We start from the raw sequence: 15,043 nt of genomic DNA, 5'->3' as shown, positions 1-15,043 counted from the left end.
CTCCTGTTCGGTGCAAGGGGTGCAGGTGGGAATGGGGTGTGTGTGTGTGTGTGCGCGCGCGCAGGAGCTCCTGTTTGGTGCTCAGGATGGGGGTAGGGATGTGGGGGGGCGTGCGCAGGGTCAGGGCAGGGGTGGTGTGGGGGGGCTGGGTATGTGGGGGGGTGCCCCAATTCCAGCCCCTTCCCCAAGGCCCCGCCTCTTCTCCTTCTCCTCCCCCTCCCCAGAGCAGCAAGCATGCTGAGGCTCTGCTTCACTCCCTCCCTCCTGCTGGCAAACAGCTGATTGGTGGCAGGAGGGGAGGGGAAGAGGGAACGTAGCACACTTGGGGAAGAGGTGGGGGAGGAGCTTGACTGCTGGCTGAGCCTGCCCTGCTGCAGCAGGGGCTGGCAGCACTAAGCTTCTGCCCCCACAGAGGGTGGGGCCGGGGCCCCTTTGGACGATGGGCCCGGCGCCATGGTAAATCCGGTACTGCCCCTAGCTGAAAAAGGAGGTATCCAACCACTGCCATTCTGGATCTTAGCATTCCCAATGTAAAGTGTTAAAATAATAATAATAAAATAAAAAAACAAAAAACCCTATACACTGTAAAAAAAAATTTATTGAAGGATCTATTTTAATTACTATTCCAGTGCTTCCACCTACTTTAATATCATTTCACTTTACTTACTATTTTAATGCACTACCCATTAGACAAAGACTGCTCAAATAGGTCTTACTCTTCTCAAAAATACATTCAATCCTCTACACAAATTTGAAACAGAACATTAGTTTCCGTTTCCTAATAAAAAGACTCCTTTCCCTCTTGCTTTCCCCCAGAATCCGATTCTAAGCTTATTTACAGCTTATCTACACAGCAAGTAACTATGCTGCAAGATAGGATGTACAGCACACCATGTTGCTATGCTCAAACGTCCCATGTTGACACAGCTACAGTACACCCCAGGGATATTCATTGTGCTGTAGCAGTGTCCATATAGGATGTTACTGTGCAGCAAACTGATGCGCTGTACATCCTGGTTTTCAGTACACTAACTTGCCATGTAGACATGCCCTTATTCTGATGTAAATCAGGAGTAGCTCCACAGAAATCAATGGAGTTTCATCAGTGTAAAATGGATGAGAGCAAGACAAAGTTTACACCAACAAAAGCAAAAAAAAAAAAAAATTATAGCCAGGAGTGCCACTCATCCCATTCTACTTAGGTATTACTGTATGATGATAGAGACTTTCACACAGTTCTCAGAGTCCTGTAGTGCCTAAACAAAATAAGCTGAGTAAAAGCAGCATCACTGACCTTAAATCTGAATGTTCTTGCTTTGGGCCCAATTGAAAGTCCATTGGATTCAACGGACAGACTCCCGCTGACTTCAACAGGCTTTAAATCAAGGCCTTAGTAAAGCTCACACTGGAACACTAGTATTTATTTATATTCCCCACTACCAGTCCAGTCAGTTTTGTTTTCACTTATCCGAGTATTCCCTTGCATTTTGCACAAACCTCTCTCTTTGTTTAGCACAACTGTTCGGAATTGTGGGGAGCCTCAAATAACGTCTTAGAGGAAACAAATATTCCTGTCACATTCAGCAGAGAAACCATGCCAGGCAATGGAGGGCTCGTTAGTACAGGTCAGCAGAAATTCAGTTATTCCCTCATAACAGCTGCATCAGAAGGGGTCTAGATTACCAAATACCTTATCTGTCTTCCTCAGCATGTGTGACACAGCACAGTTTAGGATATAGGGAGGCAGCCTAAAACGTAACTGATTGTTATAGTCCAGGTTTTTTGGCATCCATTCCTCTGACGAATACATGAATTAGCTTTTGAATAAAAATAAAATTCTAATACATCTGTGTGTACGGCAGGCAACATAGCACAGGTTACCCTCACAACTTTCCCTCTGTCTTCTCATGGAAAACTCTGTTACTGAGACATGTTTACGGTCTTCATACATAGAGCTTGTGCTGGTGTATGAACACAATTGTTAGATGCCTATGTCTGGGCAGCTGATTCCAGATCTAGGTGCTTAAACTGGCACTCAGATTCTTAAAATAGATATTAGGGCAACACAATCAAGAATTGGACACCCTGATTCAGGCACCCACATTTTCCTAATTTGCATCCTATATTCTAATGAAGCCATTCTGACAAGTAGCTTTTCCTTTGCAATGTGAGAGGTTTCTTCATAGCACAAGAAAGATTATGCGCAAAATTTTGCTCTCACTTACACCAGTGGAACATCATTGATTTCAGTAGGTAAATGGCATAACTGAAAGCAATTTGGCTCTTTGACTATTATTACAAAACATTCCTACAGTCCTCTCTGAGCTGGTTGCAATGTCACTTCCCTCTCCTCCTTCAATTCCTTAAGATACAGATAAGAAGAACCGATTCCTGGATCACAAGATAGCCAGCATAATTTTTCTTGATTGTTGTAAAATACCGAATAATTATATGTGCTGTGGGCAAATTGCTCCACTCCCATTTCCTGGCATATGCACAAGTGTGCGCGCACACACACAGAGTGGTCTTTCTGTTTTCCCAGTGATAATGTTTTAATCTCTTTGGTATACCTTTCACCAATGGTTAGAGCACTGCACAGGTATATACAAGGTGGTTTTGTTTTGTTTTTTTAAGCGATAACTACTGGACTGTCAGTCACTCATCTTATTTGAGTTCTGGCCCAGTTGATATACTTTACTCTTGCGTGACACATTCTTTCTGCCACAAAATCTCTACTCTTAATGCACTCGATAGTGCATTATCTGCAAAACTGAGGTCATCCATGTCCTCAGTGCCAGGGACCATGGCTCGTTTTCTTTTGTCGTACACTTGTTCAGATAAGCAATCTACCATATATCAAGCAAGCTAAAAGTGGGGTGGAAAAAGATTTTTCTGACTCCACTTTGCACTGGAAAGTAACAAGCTCCCTTTATAGAACACCTTATGTCAAGATACCTCTGGATGCTTTAGGAGAGAGGTACAATAGTTTAATAATAGCCTGCAATGATGAGCTAACAATTGAAATTAAGATAATTGGATTTGCCTTAAGGAATTATGATAAACCAGCAGCATCCTACACATCCAGAGACAAGGTGGTCACAGCTGAAACTATGTTCCTCTCCCACCTGCTGTACCATGTTTAGATACAAGGAAGACAAGCAAGTCAGTATCAGATGACTGCAACCCGTGTTTCAGAGTATAACAACAAATAACTGGGTTGAAGGTGCAGTCCAGACAAAAATTTTGACAAAATCACCACCAACATTAGTAGGAGGGGATTCTGGGCAGCTGTCAGTGCAGGGACTTCTCTGGAGCTCCACTGCTAGGAGAACTAGGAGACAGAAGGAGGGAAGGCAGGGGGTTCTGGAACTAGCGTCTCCAAAAGACCCTTGGCTCTTCAGGGATCTGCGGGATTTGGGCGCTGAACTGCTGTCTTCCATTATTGTGGGATAGAAAATGGAATAATTCGTAAGAAATTTGTGGAAGGCCACCTCTCAGGGAGAGATTTTCTCCCCCAGAACCACACAGGAGAGCATAATAATATAAATCTGCTTGCACACACACAGCATGCAGTTTATGAGCTGGATTCACCAGTACATAGGCTACTTTATGCTGCTCTGGTGACACTGAATTTACCTGGTTAGTTAGGCTGGTTTAAGGCTGCTTTGCACAAAGCAGCAGAGGTGATTCTGGACCTATATATGCATGTTTGTGTGTACAATATATTTCCCTGATGACTACGTTTATCAGCTTGGTATAACTGATCCCATTTAGGCCAACTTACGACTTGTAGTGCTTAAAGCAAGAGCCTCTATCACTTGAGCCAAAGGACTCAGAGCCACATTTTCAAAGGTATTTAGGCACCTAAGGAGGCAGATAAACACCTAGTGGAATTTTTAAACACACACCTAAGCAGGTTAAGCTTGATTGATTTCAATGGGAGTTTGGCACCTAACCTGCTTTGGCACTTTTGAAAATTCCACTAGGTGTCTACCAGAATCTTTAGGCGTCTAAACGTCGTTGAAAATCTGTCCTTGGGCCTAGAAAGTGTATAAGCAGTAGCAGATTTACAAGCCACATCTCTGAGCCAGCCACTAGAGGGGGGCAAAGACCAACAATCTTCTAACAAAGGTTGCATGCATTTCTGTGACAACCAGGGCTCTGCAATCACTGATGAGGGCACTGCAATTTTTTTTTTCCTCCCCCCCCCCCCCCCTCTATTCAGTACCACGAGCATTCTCTAGCATTCATTTCTTGGAAAAGGCCTTTTCCTTGAGGTTCAGTTTGCAGGTCTCACACCTGCTCTATCTGTGTGGCCATCTGCTACACAGCACTATATGGAATGGTTGGTGCATATACAAAGTTTGTGAATCTGCAACTGCTTATATCTATGGGACTAGAGTGAATTGACAGCAAGAGAAGATAAAGCTTGTGGAAGTGAGCACATTGTTGCCGCAGAAATTTACTGCAGACTCTCCAAGGCACTTAAAGTTGCTTCTTGGGGAGGTCTGTTTTCACTTATTTCAGAATGTGAAATTATTTCATCTTCCTGTTTTTCCCCAATATTCCCCACCATACATGAAAGTCAAGTCAACAAGAACCATGGATCTAATATCACACTGTCTTCCACAAAGATAAGTCATGAGAATTCACGCCACCAGGTCTTATAAGTGCCATACTCTAAAATACCTGGAAACAAAGGCTTCTCTTGACAGACATAAAAGGTTTTCCTCACTCATTCTTTTTCAATCTTAAAGTATAGAGATATAGCCCATTTGGGCTAATGGTGGAATATTTGGTTGATAATTGAGCTAATGACATGAAGATTGTTGATTAAAGTCTGCTCTGGTTGAAGCAGAATGGTTTGCATGCAGGTCCCAGATGGCTCCTCTAGAGATTGGAGAAAGAAAGAGGACTTAACAGAGGCTATATGGAAATCTTTAATGGATTTTATACATAATGGGAATGCTGTTCCTTAAAAATAATGCAATTTATTGTCACCTCATAGGAAGGTTGTGGCTAAACTTGTATTCTGCTAGGATTATGAACCATGAGTTTTCTTTACATTATGGGGGTGGGGGGGGAGGGGAGAATTCTCCCCCATCCCCTTTTGCAGGGAGTGGTAGGGGTAAATCCTAACACTAGAAATGCAGGCTTCGGGATACAGATTGACCACAAAGCTTCCTAGGAAAGATCCACTAAACTGTTAAGTGAATAGCGAGTCAGAGGAGCCTCCATTTCCATATTTAGACCTTAGGGATGGGTTATATTTCTTACCACTTCAGAGGTCTCTCTGGCACATGTTTGCTCATGCAAGTCCTTCTAAATAAAGTTATTGGGCCAATTCCACCTCTGGTGGAAATCACTGAGGATTTAGTCTGGTGACTGACACACTACAAAATTAGACCAGGCGCCAATTTTTTCCCCCACTATCTGATCTCCTTTACTGCCACCCAGATTTACAATTGCTGTGCTCTCTTCTTTGTAGAGCTCTGTTTTAGGGAGGTCCTGTAAATCACCCAGCTGGATTCTTTAAAGGAACAAGCAGTACAAGGAACTTTTTCCTTGGGTACTACATAAAGCATTTTTATATGGAGTATTCATTCTCTATAGCTTATCTGCATACAAAATGCTTCCTTGGTCTTTGGTACATTTGAAGTAAAATATCACCCAGTTAGAACACAGCTTGAATGACATTTTTCCGATTATGAATGTAAGCAAATCAGCCTTTACAATCAGATTCCTACCTCGGGAGCCAATTCGGGGAGGTGTTTTTTAATCATGGATTTTATATTAATGATTTATAGCCCCAGAGTCTGTCTGGCTTTATCTTTCTACTTGTTATGACCCCAAAGGAACAAAGCTATTGATTAGCTGTTTCATAATAATCACTCCACCAAGCTAGAGCTGGACAAAAATTCTTGGGGCTGTTTCTTTTTACTTCATGCAGGTTTTGTTTTTTGGCCAGAACTGTAAAATTTTACTCAGTACTTTGCACTGTGAAATGAGATGGAGATTCATGATCGGGGCAGCAGCCTTGTACAAAGTTCATAGTTATTTTGTGAATAAGGTAGATATGGTATCTTTTATTGAACCAATTTCAAATACAATTACAGTTAAATGTTTGTCTTCCTCCAGAGAAAGCCGTCACTGTTGGCAGAGTTCCATAATCCCAGAAGAGTGCTTGCCAGACTCCTCCTCTTTTTGACCCCTGGAGTAGTGCCTACACTTCCTTGCCTAGCACTGGGCTGAAGAGGTTGTACTGTCAGGCCATGTCTTCATGTGAAGTCAGTGAAGCTATGCAGATTTCCACCAACTGAGAATGTCCTGCTATCTCTAAACATAAGGCATCTCTTTAGCCCAAAGAGATTTAAGGTAGATTACTAGAGAAACCATGCATTTAAACAAGTTTCAGAGTGGTTGCTGTGTTAGTCTGTATCTGCAAAAACAATGAGGAGTCCTTATGGCACCTGAGAGACTAAAATTTATTTGGGCATAAGCTTTTGTGGGCTAAAACCCACATGCATTTAAAGTAACAGAGCCCATCCTGCCCCTTTTTGATGCTTTGCTCTGAAGTGGAGCATTTCCTGAAGCATTCATTGCACCTTGTATAATATTTCTTTAACAGCCCTTTCCCCCCCCCACAAAAAAAATCTCCCAGGACTATGGCTCTTCTCAGACCACTAACGTTTGCCTTGACATTCTGGCTAAAGCTTAGGCCAGCAAGCACTTTAAGAGAGGAAAACAGGAACTGGGAAATCACTCATATGAAAGTGAGAAAATTAGCCTAATTCCATCGGACTCTTTCCAAACATCAGATACTGGATGATGATAGCAAAGCTTCCACAACTTCCAGCCAAGGGATGCAAACTGAGTATTAAATGGATGGGATGATTCCTTTATACTGGCTTAGACTGATTGTTCTTTTTGCATCCTTTGCTTTCTGGTTGTGGGAGCTTTAAGTCTCCATGTGGATTCTTTGTTGTAAGACAGGGAGGAAAAAGATATGGGACAAACTGGAATTTTCTTCCAGGGCTAGCACAACATACTTTGCCCTCTAGCATCTATGCTCAATAGCCCTTTTCCTCAGGTTAACCCTAGATCTGTCTATGTGTATTATTTGGGAGGTCCTCCTGCTAATACACTATCTTAATGTAATTCCCATCTCCCCCAGAAACACTCTGGTGGCATTTATAGATGCCAAGGTTGCTTTCTGACATTGCTGCCTGGAACAGCTTGTTTAAAATTCTGAATAAAATTTGGCCTGGGAGCAGGTAGGTGTTGCAATGATAAAAATGTACATCCTAGGATTCTTTTGACACTGTCTCCCACAGTATGCTTGCCAGCAAGTTAAAGTAGTATGGGCTGGATGAATGGACTACAAGATAGATAGAAAGCTGGCTAGATTGTTGGGCTCAATGGGTAGTGATCAATAGCTCCATGTCTAGTTGGCAGCCGGTATCAAGCAGAGTGCCCCAGGGGTTGGTCCTGGGGCCAGTTTTGTTCAACATCTTTATTAATGATCTGGATGATGGGATTAATTGCACCCTCAGCAAATTTGCTGATGACACTAAGCTGGGGGGAGAGGTAGATACAATGGATGGTAGGGTTAGGGTCCAGAGTGACCTAGACAAATTAGAGGATTGGGCCAAAAGAAATCTGATGAGGTTCAACAAGGACAAGTGCAGAGCTCTGCACTTAGGAAGGAAGAATCCCATACATCGCTACAGGCTGGGGACTGACTGGCTCAGCAGCAGTTCTGCAGAAAAAGCACCTGGGGATTACAGTGGATGAGAAGCGGGATACAAGTTAACAGTGTGCCCTTGTTGCCAAGAAGACCAATGGGATATTGGGCTGTAGTAGTAGGAGCAATGCCAGCAGATCGAGGTAAGTGTTATTCCCCTCTATTTGGCATTGCTGAGGCCATACCTGGAGTATTGCGTCCAGTTTTGGTCCCCCCCCCCACTATAAAAGGGATGTGGGCAAATTGGCGAGAGTCCAGTGGAGGGCTATGAAAATTATTAGGGGGCTGGGGCACATGACTTATAAGAGGCTGAGGGAACTGGGGTTATTTAGTCTGCAGAAGAGAAGAGTGAGGGGGGATTTGATAGCAGCCTTCAATTACCTGAAGGGGGGTTCCAAAGAGGATGGAGCTAGGCTGTTCTCAGTGGTGGCAGATTACGGAACAAGAAGCAATGGTCTCAAGTTGCAGTGGGGGAGGTCTAGGTTGGATATTAGGAAACACTATTTTACTGGAATGGATTACCTAGGGAGATGGTGGAATCTTCATCCTTAGGAGGTTTTTAAGGCCCAGCTTGACAAAGCCTTGGCTGTGATGATTTAGTTGGTGTTGGTCCTGCTCTGAGCAGGGGATTGGACTAGATGACTTCCTGAGGTCTCTTCCAACCCTAATATTCTAGGATTCTCCTACACTATTGGTTATAAGAGGTATGTACTGGGCAGGTGTTTTTGCCAGGAGTAGGAGGACAAGTCACAGATGCCTGATCAGTATATCAGATATATATATATATTTTATCCCCTTTGTTGTGAAACTTTTTGACATCACTCTCATCCAACTGTTCTATTGCAGGCAGTTAGAGTCAACTCACAGGAATGCAAGGAAACCCTGTACAGAGACAATACATCTTCCCCCCCCTCGGGTTCCAAGTAGCTCTGTCTCAGATTAACTTTCTCAGATCTTAGGGTCAATTCTGGCAGATCTGTAGATAAGTTAACTTCCAGTTGTACTAGGTTATTAATTTTTCTCTTTTGACAGAGTTTCACAGGGCTTTCCTACCAAGCATCAATGATTCCTCTGAATAAACTTAATTAGTTGTCTGTATCTATTTTTCCCCTTCTTTAAAAAAAAAAGATCAGAGGACTTGGACAGATGGAAATTCCAGCCACTAAATGTATTTCAGTTAAGTAGTTTAATTGAAAAGCCTTTATTTCAGGTCTTGCCCGAATTTCAGATGCTACACTTAATAACTGAGCGATAACAATCAAGAACCAGAGTACTTCCTGGGGAAATCGAAAGCCAGCTGGGCCAGTAGATGGCTGAAGCTGAGGACCTTTAGCTCCAGAGATAGTCATTCAGTCCCCAGCCAATGCTATGCACTGAGGTTGCTATTGCTACTTTAATCTTTTTAACTAAAGAAAACCAAAATATATGTTTTGCATTATTCCTAGCAGATCCAGCGCTCCTTCAGGGTACCTGAGGAGCAAGTTTTAGAGGTGATACTGTGCTGCTGTACAAGGGATTTCTGCTACATCAACAGCCAACTGCAATGCTTATTTGAGTTTCTACTATCAGCATCAGAATTACTGGAGATCAGTTACATAGAGAAAGGCTGTTTAAAATCAGAACAATACATGGCAGTACAATTAGGAGACAGCTCGCTTTCCAATTGATGAATTTACTTTGTAAGGAGCCTGCTCTTGCTCCCATAGATGTCAATGGGAGTTTTGCCATTGACTAATGTAGTCTGCCATAGTCTGGCAGCCCATGGATATTAGTGGACTCAAAGCCAATGGCACCCATTGGAACTTTGTGTGCAAGTTTCTTGTACGTTTAGAGGTCCACTAACTTGGCCCAGAAGCTGAAGGGAGATCAAAACAGTAGAGACTCCCCCAGGGAAATGCTGCAACTCCTGCCCATCAGCGATCATGGTGCCAAATCTTTGCAGCAAAAAGTGCAACCAATCCTCCATGCGTCCAGCCTGGTCCGAGAGCCACTGAAGTCTATGGAAGGATTCCCACTATATTCCTCCACCAGGGCAACATGTCCTCTCAGAGCACAGAGATCCAGATGTGCTACTCCTTCCTATCATCTGCAGTAGTTTCTGCCACCCCACCAAGTAGGAGCCTGTGTGAGGAACATACCATCCCCACAAACCATAGCACGCTTCCTATGAGAAAAGCCATTTCATCTCTTTGCTTGTTGGATCAGAATTCAGGCCCCTAATAGCTCCTTTTACAAGTACCATTTATAATGAACCCTGCTCCCCATAAAATACTTTGCACATCCATTTACAGAGCTCAAAGCTAGGTTACATTACCCTGATCTTATAGAAAGGCAAACTTGAGGCATAACAAGGAAGTGACTTGTTCAAGGCCACACAGAGACTCAGCAGCAAAGGTGTGAATGGACCTGAGGTCACCTAAACCCCATTCCAGCATCCCAGCCATTGGGTCACACAGCCTGGCTCACCTTGTTCTTGCCTTTAATAGTTTGTTAGCATCTATCTGAAAGCCCATAAAGCAAGATGTAGTGATGGTATCCCTGGTTTGTTTTTTTGCCTTTTTTTTTTTAAAGTATAAAAGAGCACCTATTTTAGTTTTAGTCATGCTGGGTGTACACACACAATTCATGGCCAGACTCTTCACTGGTCTAAGTCTGTATAGTTGCATTGACTTCATGGGTATTGCATCAGTTCAGCAGACAACACAAAATCAGCAGCTTCTCCCCACAATAAGCCAAGATATAACCTCAAGATGAAGTTGGACCTCAACAATTCCCCAGCTCTTCCACAAATTTAGCCCTTATGCCCCTTTCTCCCCAAAAGTCTGGGCAAACAGATGGGCCTAGCAGCATATTAGTTACTCCTGGGGGAATTCTGCATCACTGCACAATGAAGAATTTTATAGAAGTTAACGTTGGGCATACAGAATTTTCTCCCCTCCCTCCTACCCACCCCAGAAATTGGCTGCAGAGATGTTGGCTGCCACTAGGGGCCACTGGGCTTGGCAGAGCCCAGCTCACAAACAGACACTGCTGAGGGGAGGGGGGGAAAGGAACTGGAGGGTTCCCAGAACCTGCAGCTCCCCGCATGCCCTGAAGGAAGGAGGAGGTGGTGGTGGTATGCAGAGAACTGTGCAAGCCTGGGACTCAGCATTGAGGTGTTTCTCCCTCTGGATTCCTGGGTTCTATAAGGGTAGGATCTAGAAGTGTCCGGGCTTGGGGCTGGGAGAGGGGGAGCTGCGTGCAGCTGGCCTCTGGGTGGAGGGTGAGAGAGTGTCTGGGCTGGGATGCCCCCCACAGCTGGCCTCTGGCTGGGCTCTGTGGGGGAGGGGGGCAAAGAAGCAGGAACTGGGTTGTCATAGGGGTTTCTTTAATTCTCTACTTCCGGGGGGAATTTTTTTGTGCATCTGTATTGTTATAGACATACTTGCTGACAGGTATTTTGAAATAAAGTAACCAAAATAATTGAAAGTAATGTGATTATGCAGTGTTATTTTGACAACATTTGCAGAATTTTAAAATTTTGTGCGCAGAATCTACCCAGGAATAGCTACTACAGAATTCACACAAAAGGATATTACAAACATCACGAAGAGAAAACTCAGAGGATCCTCTTCTTATTGTGGGACTTCTAATTAGTTCTCATCTATCTGAACAGTTATTTGCAAGGTATAATTTTCCAACACAAGTTATTCTTATCCCATCAGCCATTTTATTAAGGGCTTCAAAAATCACTTATTTCAGAGTAGCAGCCGTGTTAGTCTGTATTTGCAAAAAGAAAAGGAGGATTTGTGGCACCTTAGAGACTAAAATTTATTTGAGCATAAGCTTTCGTGAGCTACAGTTCACTTCATCAAATGCATCCGATGAAGTGAGCTGTAGCTCACGAAAGCTTATGCTCAAATAAATTTGTTAGTCTCTAAGGTGCCACAAGTACTCCTTTTCTTTTTGAAAAAAATCACTTAGTCTTCCTTGGACATCTTGCCTCTGGTCCCAGTATGCCATTATCTTCTGATATGTTAAAGAACTCTCATAAGCTTCCGTCTTTTCTTTTTGGTAGATTACATTAAGACTGCGTGTGATTTAAAGGCAAACAGTTCCAGCAGAATTCTGAAACTACTACATGAACTTCTGTTTTTTAGGAAAATTCGTGGTGCTAATTTTGGAGTTATATGGATTTTATTCCAACCCCTTCCTCTATCAAACTCAGTATTCCCCTCTTCCCAAATTTTAAACAACGATTTAAGATATATTAGTGGGGATAGTTATCAAACAAGTAAAAAGTGGAGCGAATGATCTGAAGAATAACAAAAAGTATCACAATGCTGGAGGGACCGAGTTATGAAGAAAGATTAAAGACCTAAATATACTGTATACCTTAGTCTGAAAAAGGTGAGTAAGGGCAGGCATGATAACCTACAAATATCTGAAGAGCAGAAACAATAAGGATGGAGAGGAATCATTTATGGTGGGACAAGAATTATAACTAGGAGTAATAGTATGAAGTTAAGAAAGGTAAAATTATTAGGAACAGATTTCTGATCATGAGATGTCATAAGCTGTTGACTAGCCTCTCAAAGGAATTGGTGGAAGCAACAGCACTTGGGTTATTTAAAACACTAGGAAAATGTACTTTACATACCTGCATGGGTGGACTAGATACAAGAGACCCATTGCTAATGTTATGCCTATAGAATATAATTTAAGAATAAGGTGCATAAATCCCTAGTGATTATTTAAGGATATAATTTACTCTTGTACTCTCTAAACCGCTGTATGTTTAGCTGACTAGTGATTCAGGACTAGAATTATTTACCTCGGAGCCCCACCTACTGACACAAGAGTGATAATTTGTTAGAAACAAAGAATTGTGACTTTTGTACTGTTATTCTTTGGAAAGCATTTGCCCTCTAGAATATGTCATTTTAAGTAACTCCAAATGACTTCAATGAACCTTAGATCAGGTCCATAATTGGAATCTTTCCACTAATCCCAAATATATTTTTCTGTAGGTTGCATCTCCATTACATTAATATTAATCACTTGCAACCATAAACTGAACCATAGAATAAACCACAAACATTTGCTGAGTGTCTAGATTAGCATTTACAATTGTGTCTATTAACTTGAATTAACTGTTAGTAACTCAATTTAAAACTGGAGCACAGATCTTGTGTACACATACTCTGAATGCAGACATGCTGCACTGGTGTAAAAAGTAACTTGCCCCTCTGTAATTTAGCTCTGTTTCAACTCACGGTAGCCACATTGATGCAAGTCACTTTTTACACCTGGGCAGTACATGGACACTAGCTTTTCGCCTGGGTACAGTAACACCAGTGTAGCTACAATGGAGCAAGAAGATAGACAAGGCCTAACAGACACAACTGGTTCACACATCTAACATATCACAATGAAAATATGGCATGCATGTACACACACACCCCAACCCCACCTCTTTGGAAACTGAATGCAGGTCTTCTTTCTGCTAAGACTGAAATCACTTTCAGCCAGATTCAAATACCTTTACTCAAACTGAATAGTAGCTTACTCCTCGAAGACTACGTGATCTCAGTGGGACTGCTTGAGGAGTAAGGTGTCACTCAGAGTAAGAAGAAAAGGAGTACTTGTGGCACCTGAGAGACTAAAATTTGAGCACAAGCTTTCGTGAGCTACAGCTCACTTCATCGGATGCATTCCTGATGTCCATCTGTTTGCATTTGGAAAGGAAGATGATGACAGAATAAGGGCATCACAATTTGGCCCATTATCACCTCTGTAAAAATGATTCTTCCCTTTATGTTTTAGAAGGCATAGGCCACTTAAAACATCTTGACCACACAGCAGGATTTGATACCAACTCTCTTTATAGACAATAGGATCATTTTAAAAAGGTGAATGGGGAACTGCTTACATAGGAGAAATTGAGCTTGTATGGAAGTAGGAAAGGGAAAAGGGCTGAAAGTTTGACCAGGGAACAACAAGGATGCAACAAACCTCTTCTGACTGACTCCTTACAGATTGCTCATAGGGTTGCCAACTTTCTCATCCCACAAAACAGAAAAACCTTACCAAGCCCCTTCTCCAAGGCCCTGCCCCGACCCTTTTTGGAGGCCCCGCTCCCACTTGCTCCATCCATCACTCACTCTTCCCTGCCCTCACTCACTTTCACTGGGCTGGGGCTGGGGCACAGGAGAGGGCCGGGGGTACAAGCTCTGGGGTGGGGCCTGTCCTAGCCCAAGACCCACACTGCGCTGCAAACCAGATTTTTAAACAGCCCTGTCACTGGTGCCAACTGGAGCCGCTGAGGTCCTTTTTGACCAGGCATTCCTGTTGAAAACTGGATGCCTGTCAAACCTAACTGCTCAGGAAGTGCATGTTGCAGTCTGGGAGTTGCATTCTCCCTGTGCCAGTGCAAGGACAAAGAAGAGACAGCTCAAGCCTCCCTCCAGCCTGTGACTGCCAGGGACTAGTTCAGCAGCAATTGCTGATCAGAACAGATTAGACAGCTGCCCTAACCTGAACCCCAGCTAGGGTTGCCAAGTGTCTGGTTTTCGACCAGAACACCTGGTCGAAAAGGGACCCTGGTGGTTCCAGTTGGCACTGCCAATGGGTCCGTTAAAAGTCCGGTTGGCAGCATATCAGGGGCCCGGGGCTAAGGCGGCTCCCTGCCTGCCCTAGCTCCGGGTGGCTCCTGGAAGCAGCCACCAGGACTCTGTGTCACCTAGGTGCATGGGCAGCCAGGGAGGCTCTGCACGCTGCCCCCGCCTGGGGGCCGGCTCTGCAGCTCCAATTGGCCAGGAACCACAACCAATGGGTGTTGCGGGGGCAGCGCCTGAAGGCACAAGGAGCTGCCTGGCCATGCCTCTGCCTAGGGGCCGTAGGGACCTGGCAGCTGCTTCCTGGGAGCCGTGGTAAGCGCCGCCAGAACCCCACACCCTCTCATGTACCCAAACTCCTTTTGGAGCCCACACCCCACACCCCCCCTCCCCCACAGCCCCCTCTGTCCCAGCCCTGAGCATTCTCCTGCACCCCAAACTCATCATCATCATCTCTAGCCCCACCCCAGAGCCCACACCCAGAGACCTCACCCCCTCCCATATCCCAACCGCCTACCCCAGCTGGGTGAAAGCGAGTGAGGGTGGGGGAGAGCCAGCAACAGAGGGAGGGAGGGGAGATTGAGTGAGTGGGGGACAGGGGCCCTCAAAGCGGCAGGGGTGTTCAGTTTGTGCAATTAGAAAGTTGGCAACTGTAACCCCAGCTGCTATGGCCTCTATGAGCCTTGTTGGCAACCAAGGCATT

The sequence above is a fragment of the Dermochelys coriacea genome, chromosome 8, assembly GCF_009764565.3.
Source record: "Dermochelys coriacea isolate rDerCor1 chromosome 8, rDerCor1.pri.v4, whole genome shotgun sequence".
NCBI classification, from domain to species: Eukaryota; Metazoa; Chordata; order Testudines; family Dermochelyidae; genus Dermochelys; species Dermochelys coriacea.
Note: the sequence above shows the minus strand (reverse complement) of the source record.